Genomic DNA, 12396 nt, shown 5'->3' with positions numbered 1-12396 from the left:
TGCACACCCTCCACCTGCCTGGGAAAGCCACTCGCCAGCAGCATTCCTGCAACCAGATGGCATGCAGGGCTTGCCTCAGAACTGGAGAGCCTTCTGGGGCCACACAAGCCAGGCAGGAAGATGATGTTTTGATCTCTTCTGCTCCTGATTGCAGCTTAGACATAGGAATTGAGCTGGGGGGCTGTTCCTAGCCTGTAGGAAGACAAAAAAAATTAGAGTCTACATATCTGCAGGACAGGCCTTCTTAACTGAGGAAGATCCTAAAACCTAATAAATAAAAGTGTGCCCCTGGGTTGTTCTACTTTTAGCCAGGCATCCATGGCTGCTGCTGACTCTTCAGGCTGATTGTTGTGCTTGAGGTATTCTGGTTTGCTTCTCCCACCACAGAACCACACTGGCAGCTTAGGTTCATCTGCCACAATGGGGAGATGTTGGAAGGAAATTCTGTCTTTCACCAAGCCAGCCAGGAATGGGTCCAGCATGGGAACATCCAGCCACCACACTCAGGTTTTCACACAGGAAACTCCCAGGGCTCCTCCATCCTACAGTGCTGCCATGTAGTTTGGTGGAGACTCATTGCTCCAATTCATCCTGCCCTTCAGCATGTGCCTCTCTTGAGCTGTAATCTGAGAGTGCCAGGGAGGCATCTGTCAGACATTTTGGCTCCAGGACAGATCCTCCCAGCTGCAAGAGCCACTCTAACCAGGGAGCTTGCACATACTTCAGACACTGCCATTTCCCTCCAGCTCAGCAGCTCAGCCCAGTTTTTCTTACCCAGTGAGCACTCCAGCAATGGCTTGTGGGGAGTAGAGGGATTCTCATCCGAAAGGAAACAACTGGTCAGCTGAAGACACTCAGTCTTAGGTCTTTATGCAATCAAATGAAAGAAATGGGGATTTTTAAACTTGGTCTGGTTTAGTTTTATTTTGGGATGAGGTGGTTTACCTCTACACCCCACTGCTTAGATTCACATTGGCTATAGAAGGAGGTGAAGGTAATGAGCTCACAGTAGAGAACTTGGTCAGTTGTCCCCCACAGAGTCTTTGAGCTGACTTTCTAATGTGTCTTTCTGGAACAAGAGATCTGCTGTTGATCACAGCATTAAAAACAGTGTTTCAGAAGACGTTTTACAACCTTACTAACAGTAAACTTGAGCTAATCATTGAATTTCAGGAAAAACTTCATTGTGTTATTAAAAAACATGGATATCAGAAGATTTGCAAGTCACTCGCCACAACAGACGAATAAAATCTAAAGGTAATTGGAGATGTTAACCAAAAACAACTTAAAAAAAAAAAAAAAAAAAACAAGTAAATTGTCAATTGATACCATTCCCTCAAAAGTCAGTTCACATTTGATAACATGACTTGTAAAAGACTGAAGTGATTTTTCCTATAAAACCAAATTGTTTTATTCTCTTTAATTATCTGTCAGAATCCAGAAAGCAAATGGTAAGGGATCTTATGTCACCAAAATGATTGTATGATTGTTACTCTTCATTCACTCCTAACAATAACAGATGGATGAAGCTGTGACAGTAATCTTCTAAAGCATCTTAGAAATGAAATGAACACTTGGCTGAGTCGTGATTCACTGATGTGGTGGACCTTGATGGAGTCATGGTGTGTTGAGTATGTTCAAACTCAAGTTCAAAGGTGATCAAGCAAAGTTATCTCCTACATCTGTAAACACTTGATACCACCTTGAGCCTGAGGTGGTAGGTGAAGCCATGCATACACAAGAAGTTTTTGAAGTTCATAAGAAGCCATAGAAATTATTGCTTGTATTTAGGAACTTAATATGACAAACATCTATCTAAGCCTAGTTTCAACAGATATACTAGTGTCTGGAAATTCAGTTTCTGTTCAGAACAAAACCAACATATGCAACAACAGTATGATAAAATAATGATGTGTTACTGCATCATTTTAAAGGAACTTAAACCACTCAACACATGGGCTTGGTCTATCACTATGCCAGACTTCATGTTGTCAACAACTGGACACTAGCTATGCTGCTGGAACACTGACCAAAGCACCAGAATGGGAAGAGGGATTTGGGGATGTTTCAGCACTCCTACTGCTGAGGAAAAAAAAATAATAATAATGGTGTGGTTCTCACCAGCAGTGGAGTAGATGTTAAGACTAATTTTGGACCTGGGATATTTATTGATTTTTTATGGTTAAGAAAAAGGAAGAAAAAACGTGAAGTAAAAGACATGAGTAGATCTAGTTCTTAATGAACCCACTTGCTGGTACTGCTTGGCAAAAGAGGAGATACTAAGGATGGCACATGTTGGGGCCTGAGATGGGTCTCCACCCCAGTGCTACCAAACCAAGCTGCAGTATCACTGTGGGGGCTTCAGGGATGCAGGTGCAACACCACCATGGCAGCATGCATCGTGTTTCCCATGGAGCTGACCCCAGTGCTTTTTCTGCTCTCACATGCAGCAGGGGATGTGTTGGCTCCCACTGCAAGCCATGGTAGTTCATCCGGTCCCAAAGAACTTGATAGTCTTTCCATTGGTTCAGCCAGCCTTGGCTCAGCCCCAGAGAGACCAGGTTTCCAATGACTCATATTGCTGGCCAGGAAGGGCTCTGCATGGGATGAGTCCATTGGATAAGTGGCCACTGTAGCTGTTCCCCTGAAAGCAGCTCACGCAGGCTTGTCTAGACATAAGCAAGAGCTGCTAAAGGATGTCCAGGCTCAGCACCTGAAGCAAACTGTGTACTGCTGTAGCACCCATAGGCACTTTTGGCTCTGCTGCCTGCATCTCCCTTGCACTGCAGTAAACCTGTGGTGTCCTTGCCACAACCCCCTGATTTTGTGTGGTCGTCCTAGCCCTAAAGGAGTCAGTCTCTTTTAGGAAGAGTGAGGTTCTGGCTGCTGCTTACATGGTTGGGGTGAAAAGTGGGAATCACAAGGCGTCCCTGCCACAGCATCTCAAGTGACAGTAGCATGTGCCAGCAGTGCCTGGGGTGGCCCTGGCTATCCGCTTGCTCCCCAGTCACTGGCAGCAGTGTTACCTTGTCTGGCTGGGACAAAGGACCCTGCCAGGATGCAGGGCACATTTCTAGCTCATGTCTCCAGAAGTCTGATGTCTGATTGCCTCAGAGGGTTTCAGCAAAACAGTCCCTTGCTCCCTGAAGAGCAGGGCCAAAGTGGCCAAGGAGAGGCCGTGTGCAGGAGCAGACATGATTTACGGATGAGCCTGGCTAGCGGTGGTGCTGGGGCAGGGAGGTGCCAGCAGGGCTGCAGGACAGTGGCTGAGCTGTCCCTGCAGAGCCAGCAAATACCGGTGAGGTCAGGGGCCCAGCCTCGAGAAAATTGCTTGCCAAGGACTGCGGAGGGCAGCCACCACTCACTCTCCATTAGCATTCAGCGGCACAGCCACCTCGCAAAGGAGAAAGCCACCCTCGTAAACATCGGGAGAGGAGATAAAAGCACTTAGTGCAGGCTGGTGAGTGAAACAGAGGCACTTCGGCTCAGGTGGCTGGCTCCTGGCAGGGCTTTTGTAGTCTCGCTTCAGCCTTGCACACGGCGCCGCAGCAGGCTCGCACCCCATTGCTCAGCTAAGGCACAGACTCTTCTATGCCTGAGTGGCACTGGCAGAAGTTCCCCAAAGGTTAATTGATGCTGCAGCGCTGCAGCCGCCCTGTAGACAGCCGCCTGCCAGCAGCTTCGCCCTGTCAGCTCCTGCGCTGGAGCTTTTCCTCCCTCCGCCTCCTCCTTCCCAGGGGCAGGCTGCCTCACCCCCAGACCCCAGAGCGCTGCTGGCAGCAGAATTTACTGTCCCTAAGCCCCATACCCAGGCTCTGTGCCCTGTGCTCTGCGGGCAGGAGGAGGGATGTGCAGCCCCAAAGCCTGCGGGGATGCTCGTGCTGGCCCCCACCTCACCGCAATGGCCTCCACACCTCCCAGCCCCTCCGCCCCTGCTTCCCCTGCCTCATGAGCAGCTTCCCCACTGGGACTACAGACATCAAAACCCATAGCACAATTTCTGTTACTTTCAGTTGCTGCAGAGCAGGCCAGCTACAGCATGCGTACCCCAAGGGGAGGCAGAGGATGGGGTTCAGCATGCTCTTCATGCCCTCAGACCCATTGCACCCCCGTGGTGCCCAGTGACGTGGTGGTGCAGAGCTGATTGGGCTGTGCATCTGAGCAGCCTCAAAAGAGAGAAGACTGCATTTCTACTCCAGCAGCTTGCTGGAGGCACAGCACAAGCCCTGGCAGGGAGCACAAGCAGTCCTGCATGGATGTGAGACCAGCCTGGGAGGCCCTTCCCTGGTTTGTACAGGGGTGAACATGGAGAAGGCATCTCAGCAATACTTCCAAAATTTCGCATGATGTCTGCTTGTTGCTCTGTATTTAAAATAAAAACCCTGTTTTGAAATAAAAAATGAAATAAAATAAAATAAAATAAAATAAAATAAAATAAAATAAAATAAAAATAGTAATAAAAAAAAAAACTTCCATCTTTGAGACGCTGTCCATGTTCAGACAATATTTTAATTGTTCTGGGTGCTGCCCCCCTTTTTACTTCCTCAAAGCTATAAAATAAATAGCACTGGCCTTTCTCCCACAAATCAGAAGGATCTTCCTTTGTCCTTCCCTCAGGGACCTGTGGCTTGCCCATCAGAGGCAGATCATTATGCTGTGAAGTCCAGCAGGCCCCTCCCTGCAGCAAACAAGGTTAAAATTCAAAGCCCGCTGGGGTCTACGTGCTGCTGATCATCTGTGTGAGCACACTGCCCTGAACAGGGACTGCATGAAGGCACTGCACCTTACTGGAGATGTTCCCATCTCTGGGACCTCAAAGGTTGGTCTGGAAACAAAGGCCAGACAGAAGGAGAGCAACAGTTACCAGCTGATGCCCAAAGAAAAACACCATTCCATAAAAGCATCCCTGAAATATGGTGGGAAACCACATTTGTGTCACTTTATCCAGTGACCAGGGAGCGCTATGAGGTGCAGGAATACAATTTGTGGTTCCAGGCCACACAGGACCTGAATAGGATGCTTCCTCAGCATCTGCACTCCTGGAAGGGCAGACGGCGTGCATGAGCTGAGGGCTGAAGCTGCCTCTGGGAGGAGCTTGGTCACTCGCTGAAATGCATGCAGCTCTGGGGCTGAATGGTGCAGCTATTAAACAGTGCACAAAAACACATTGCAGCAAGCAAACTCAATCCATTTGCTAAGGACAAATGGCAATGAGCAACTTGAGAAATTGAAATTCCCCAATAGAACTGAGCCAGGTCTCACCTCCCAGAGGCCACCATATTGCCTATGGCGTGGGGTCCCCTTGGAGGAGATATTTTCATACTAGAACATAGTATTAATTTCCATCAAGTAGGCTTTGATTTACAGACCTTGTCCAGGTTAATGGAAGAAGTGCCTTTGTGCAATGATAGGAAAAGGCAAGAAGTGCAAGGAGCCCACCATTCACTAGTGCAAGGAGCCCACCATTCACTACTGAAAGCATTGGAAAGGACCTATCCGGGCAGCTCAACAGCAAACACAAGGGTTATTATATTGCATCAGTGGAACTGCTAATGCAAGTAATCAGGAAAAGGCTGCAAATGACACAGTCGTGGCCAAGGGAAGGAGAAAAAGGCAGAGTCTTTGGAAGAGGACTGAGAGCATGGGACAAGTGCTGAGAAGCAGTAAGCTTCTCAGTCGTATCCTACTGTTTGAGGTTAGCTGTGCTTAAGAAATAGGATCTTGTATTCATCATCATAAAGTGGATTGACCCCCCAAAATATATGTTACTCATATTTCTCCTTCCCATAAAAATGAAATTATTCAGGAAACTAAATATTATCTGATGTTTCAGGAAAAAGGAGCAACAGTTCAGACACTAATGAAGGGTTGTGTTTAGAGCTTTTTCTTAGCCTATACTAAGTACAAAAATTACATCTAATGGTTTGTAATATAAATTCTCTGTGCATGCTCCTCAGATGTTCTCTGACTGTAGAAGATACACACCACACATGTAACACCACACATAATATTGACAATACATATGGACAACGCATAAATGGACAATTCATATGGACAATAAATAATGGATTTGAAATAGATAGGCATGTTGAAAGGACTGTGTCAAGGAAATTTACCAGTAATGCACCCAGAGAAACCAAACTGGCCCTACTGTGACAGAGAGGCGTGGGGATGGCTCTGGCAGAGTCCGCCTGGCTGATCCCAGTAGGATGTGGAGGTGCTGCGTGGAGAAAGGACCAGCCAGGGAAGCCAGAGTGTGAGCTCACAACAAATCAGCCACTCCACAGCACCTGGGAACTCACTGGACAGCAAGTTGCTCTCTGTGTTTTAATCAACAAGAAGACTATGAGTTACGTGACAGCACTAGGCAGACACATGCAGGTGATCAGTACTACAGCACATAGTGCTGCAATTTCTCGGGACCTTCCAGGTCCCTGTAACACAGGGAAAATCTGTTACAGGACAATCTACCGTAACAACGTTTGGAGAACACTCTGACATCCTGATTTCAGTTCCCAAGCACATAGAAGCTGAAGGAGAAGCCTGTCAGGACTAAGAGAAGAAATAAGTCCTACTTCATACTAGGGGAACATGAGAAATTCTGACCAGAGTATGATGATGTGAATCACATGCGGTTCAACTAAGGCAATGTGACTTGCTCTCTCTCTTCACCAAGCAGAAATGTCCAGATGTGACTTAAAACCTTCTTTCCAAAGCAAAGGTAATTTCACCTCCCCAATTATCTGATTCCCATTTGCTTTTTCTGCCATAAAGGAGGCTTTTGGAAAGAATTGTGGTAAAAGTGGAAGGGGGAAAGAGACTACACATAATTCATTTTCTTGGTTCTACACACAAGAAATTATCAACTGCTGGGTAGAAAAGGGAGGGAAAAGAGGAGTTGTAGGTTGGCTTTAATGGATCCAGGGACAGTGAGAGGAACAATGGTAAAGATATTCCTGCAGATATTGGCATATGACCTCAGACTTTGTTTCAGACTTGTTACAAAGCTGTCAGTCTGGACAGACAAGACAGGGAGATTGCTGATGATTGTGGAAAGTTGCCTTTCCCACTTAGAAAGAAATGTCCCTTGGGAATACAGGCAACACAAATCCATGTGAGTTCCTGGTCTGCTGTCCAGGTGTTCCCAGTGAATTGCATAAGACCTGAAAAGAGTTTGATATCCTGAAAGAATATCAGACAAATATGACAGCAGATGGCATGTTTGAAGGAAGAGGAGAGGCAACATCTAGGCTACTTCTTGGTAGCGGAAGGGCAGATTCAGACTTTGCCTTGTCATGGAGCAGCTGAACCTGACCAAAATCAGCAAACATTTCCTCTTGCCCAATGGGAATGAAAATTCTGCTGAAATTGACAGAGGCAAATTATTCAGCAAATCAGGTGCATTAGTAGGATTTGAGCCAATTCATCTGGACAGAGAGGACATCAGCATCTGCCCTGTTTGGCAGGTTTCTCTGCTTCTTCAGACTGCTTTGCAGATGTGGGAAGTACAGCTTGTTTGACTGGATGATGTCCCAGCTCCATTGTGGCCTCTCTGGAGTGAAAAGCTACAAAGACAATGCCAGATAGAGAGCACTTGTCGTTGTTACAGGCAGAAATCTATTGCATGCTCCCTACTCTCTGCCCCTGCTACTTTTATTTTTCACTTCTCACGCTGAAGTTTTGGAGCAGGGACCAAGCCCCTCACTATGCAGTTCAGGTCTCAGACAGGACCCTTCAGAGGCTGTAACAGTTAGGAAGACGAAGAGGATCCAGGTAGTTATGGTGGAGAAATATCAGAAATGACCACTGCATTGCGGTGGGACAGAAGAACACTTGAGGAAATCCCAAGGTGATGAAACAATCTTATGATGATGGCAAAGGGCCAGAGATATGGACATTCATCATGGTTACAAGACTTATCATGCAGATGCTCCTGAATACAAGCACCTAAGGACAGAAAGCCCACCCTAAGACAGTATAGCAAAATCACAGCCAGCTACTGAGCTCAAGCAACTCATCTTTCTAAACTCCTTTTTTTATGGTAGAGAGAAGCCCAGAAAAAAGGCCTCAATGCTTTGAAGTGAGTGCTGAAATTATTGCCAAGGACTCATGGCAAAAGATCATGGGAAAAGACTTTCTATTGATTCTTTTTTTTTTAACAAGTTACTACAGTTTCCTCATCTTAGCCAAGGAAATGTGACCATTCACTATTGCTTACTGTTCAGAATAGCTTCTGTATCCATTTCTCATGTACCAGGAGATGCAGGATACTTGTTGTAGGATTGTAACTCTATCAAGAAAGTTTTCAGTGCAGACCAAGGCAGCTCTTCAGTTTTGATCAAACTATATATATTTTTAAAATCCTGTAAAGTTTCTACATTTTGGATCTCAATCTCTTATGAATAATAAGGGAATTGCATTTGGTGCCTGGGATGAGGTGCTGAGAAGCAGAGATGAGATCACCTGCTGAAGAGCTGTGGGACAAATGTTCCCCAGCACTGGGTTTCATCCCAGCAAGGTCTATGTGCAGTTCTGGCTTCCTACAGAAGATCTTAGCAGATCTCCAGTTCCTATACATGTACTATGACTCTCTGAAAAAGTGGGTGCTATAATTTACCTCCAAGCACCAAATATTACCCAGTAATAGAAAACACAAATCACTCAGAAGTCTTTGTAGTGATCTGCAGTCTATAAAGGGGCAGCAAGCATCAGTGGTATTGACAGTTCACTGAGGAAAGTGGAAGAAATGGTGTTCTGCTGTATGGGGTTTATGAAGAGAGTATATGGATAGCATCTCAAAATGAGACACAAATCACTCCAGGGGAAGAAACTTGTGTTATTGTGCTCCCTGAGTGAGAAAGTCTGGATCCTGTGCCTGACTCAGCCAGTGACCTTGGGGAAGTGACCTTGGCCTTATCTATACAGAGACAATCTGGAAAATGAATCTGAATTAACCTTTGCAAATTGAATTACTAAACTTCATTAAACTGTCTATGTGGACATTCCTGTTCAGAATTCAAGCAGCCTTCACTTAGCCTACCTTACCTTACATCCACAATAAATGAGAAATCAAACTGAGCTTTTTTCCATTCTGGGTAAGACTATCCATACAACTGTGTTAAGTATGGTTTAACTAAATGACTGTAAAATCACACCTCTTCCTTCAGACCTGTTTTCTGTGGTGGTCTCCCATCACTTTTTCTTCCTTCCATGATATTTATTGGGACAAGATTCTCCAGATGAGGCAACTTCAATTATACGCACAGACCATGCCTACTGCAGGATCAACATTACCTGCCTCTCAGTCCAGTATGTAAATAGTAACAATGGTGTCATTTTAGGTAAGATAATGTCTATTAGGGAGTGGTTGAGATGAAGACAGCTGGAAGAAGCCTCATGAATGCAGGTCCTGCTACACACAGAGGACTTCAACCTCCCTGCCTCTAGAACTGCAGTGGGACTGGGTGCAAAAATAAATAAATAAATAAATAAATAAATAAATAAATAAATAAATAAATAAATAAAAATAGGATTTCTAGAGTGTCTTGAGGACAAATTCTTCAAGGAGGAAAATGAAGTGACTGGGGGAAATGTTCTGCTGGTATCATGACTCACAAACAAGTAACAGCTAATCAGAAACTGGAAGGCCAAGGCTTCTGACTGCTGCTGCCTGGCTGCAGCAAACATAAAAAGGAGTTTCAACTACTGAAATAAGGGTGCACATAGTAGAACCTCAACCCCAGATGCAGGAGAGCAGGCTTCAGCCACTTCAAGGATACATTTAGCAGGATCCAATGTGAAAATTTATTTGTTTGTTTGTTTATTTTGTCGCAGAGGGCAATGAGGACATGACAGTTAATATATCTTCATGGACCACCTCTTCCAGCATTTGTAGGAAGGCAAGTATGTGGGGCAGAACCTGCGTGGATGAACAAGGAATGCCTGACTGAGCTCAGATGCAAGAAGGAAGCGCACAAGAAGGTGGCAATGCATACAAACAGCCTTGGAAGATTAGAAAGGCATTGCCTGTGTCATCAGAATCAGGGTTGTATTTTCATAGCCAAGGCTCAGCTGCAGTGGGAACCAACAAGGGATGCGAAGGGTCAAGAGGAGGCTCCTAGAAGTACATGGGCAGCAGAAGGGAGGCTGAGGGACAGGTGGCCCTGCTGCTCATGGGGGCAGGACACCTCGTGACCACAGAGCCAGAGCAGACAAGGTGCTCAAGGCCACCTTTGACTTTTTTATTGCTGAGGTTTGCCTTCATGCCTGCCAGCCCCTGGTCCTAGCAGCAGAGTCCGCAGCAGGGAGGCATCACCCATGCTAGAAGAAGATCGACTCAGGGCACACCTCAGCCAGCAGAACGCAGACCAGTCCACAGGACCCAGTGGGATGCACTGGAGGGTGCTGAGGGAGCTGGCCCATGCCATGTCTCTCTGGACAATAGTAGCGATCAGGGAGGTTCCTGAAGAGTGGGACAGGGTGAGCATCACACCCAACATGGGGCAGGGTGAGAAAGAGAGCTTGGGGAGCTACAGCCTGCCCAGCCACCCCTCTGTCCCTGGGGAGCTGAGGGAGCAAATCCTCCTGAAAGCCACTTCCAAGTACCTGAAGGACAAGAAGGGCATGGCAAACAGCCAGTAGGGATTACAAAGGACAAATCACACCTGACCAGCAAGAAAGGTGAATTAAGGTAAGGATGAGAGGAGAAAGTGGAAGTGGTTTCTCTTTGGCAAGCCAAATGGCCTGGGGCAGCCAGCCCCAGAAAAGGGGTCCTCAGCTCCCCCAACCTTCCTCCTTGTCCATGTGAGGGCATCTTACAGGCTGCTCCCAACACAGCCACCTTTGGCCACGCATGGACCATTCCATCACAGAGGCTTGCTGAGGTCACAGTGGCCACCACTGCCCCGCCTTTGCTGCAGGCCCTATAAAACAGGCCCCCCGCAGCTGGCCCACCATTCACTGAGCATCTCGGCCCTCTGACTGCCATCTTGACCAGCAGGAAAGAGACTAGGAGAGCAAGGTGAGCAGCAGGCCTCTTGGTGTGCCAGGACAGCCATGCAGTCTGGTGAAGCACCAAGAAGGAATGTACCTGACCAGAAGGAGACGTGTCGTGAGCAGAAGGATAGTGCCAGTGGCACAAGAGACGCCAGTGCCCAAGGGACCTCTGGCACCCAGCCCACATACACATACAGGTGGTACCATTGGCATTGCAACAACGCAGGGAACAGGCCGGCCCCTCACACCCCCAAGGAACGTGGGCCTTCCCATAGGAGCAATGGTGACGTGGGGCAAAGGCGGGAGGAATGGATGGAAGTAGATCCACCTCTGCCAGAACAGACCTGGGACTACTACAGCATGTCTTTGTGCTCTGCCATCCAAGAGCACCAACAGCCTCGCAGGAGTGCCCGGTGAGCCCCCTACCCATTGCTCAGGCTCCATCGCAAGCATTAGCTTGGAGCCACCAAACACCACAGGCATCCCGCAGGCTTGCCTGCAAGATGTCCTGGCAATAAACAACTCTTGCCGATCCTCAGGGGTTGTGTGAGTGCTTCCTTTCTTGGGGGGGGATGGGCTAAAGTTGTGCCAGGGGAAGTTTAGGTGGAATATTAAGAAGAACTTCTTTACTGAAAGGGTTGTTAGGCATTGGAATGGGCTGCCCAGGGAAGTGGTGGAGTCACCATCCCTGGAGGTCTTTAAAAGACATTTAGATGTAGAGCTTAATGATATGGTTTAGTGGAGGACTGGTTAGTGTTAGGTCAGAGGTTGGACTGGGTGATCTTGGAGGTCTCTTCCAATCTAGGTGATTCTGTGATTCTGTTTCCCTTTCTCATAGTAAAGCTTTCAACACATACCCTCTTTATAGGCAGACTGGGGAGATATGGACTGGATAAAGAGAAAATAAGATGTATGAAATATAGGATGGACTACTGTGCTCACAGCACAGCGATCAGCAGCTAAAATGTCCAGTAGGCAACTGATTACTAGTGGGATCCTTGAGGGGCTGATACTGAGGCCAGTACTGTTTTACAGCTTTACTGATGGCTTGAATAATTAGACAAAGTGCACTCTCAGGAAGTTTTGAAGTGATACCAAAGAAAGGAGAGGGGATGGAAGCACTTGATGCCCAGGAAGCTACAGCTGCTATTTAGAGGGATTCAACAGACTGGAGAAACAAGCTGACAATGAAAGAAAATTCACAGTCCTACATCTGGGATGGAATAACCTCGTGAGGGAATAGGACAGGCTAGGGCACAGCTGGCTGGAAAGCAACTTGATAGAAAACAGCTTTGCAGTAAAGGAGCTGAGAGTCCTGGCAAACAAGATGTTGAGCAGGAATCAACATCGAGTCTACAGAAAAGTACACCTTAGACTGTGCTAGAAAGAGTGTAGCCAGGA

The sequence above is a fragment of the Netta rufina genome, assembly GCF_964035555.1.
Source record: "Netta rufina genome assembly, chromosome: 14".
In the NCBI taxonomy this organism is placed as follows: Eukaryota; Metazoa; Chordata; class Aves; order Anseriformes; family Anatidae; genus Netta; species Netta rufina.
The sequence above is the reverse complement of the archived record's forward strand: the minus strand, read 5'-3'. Positions refer to the sequence as shown.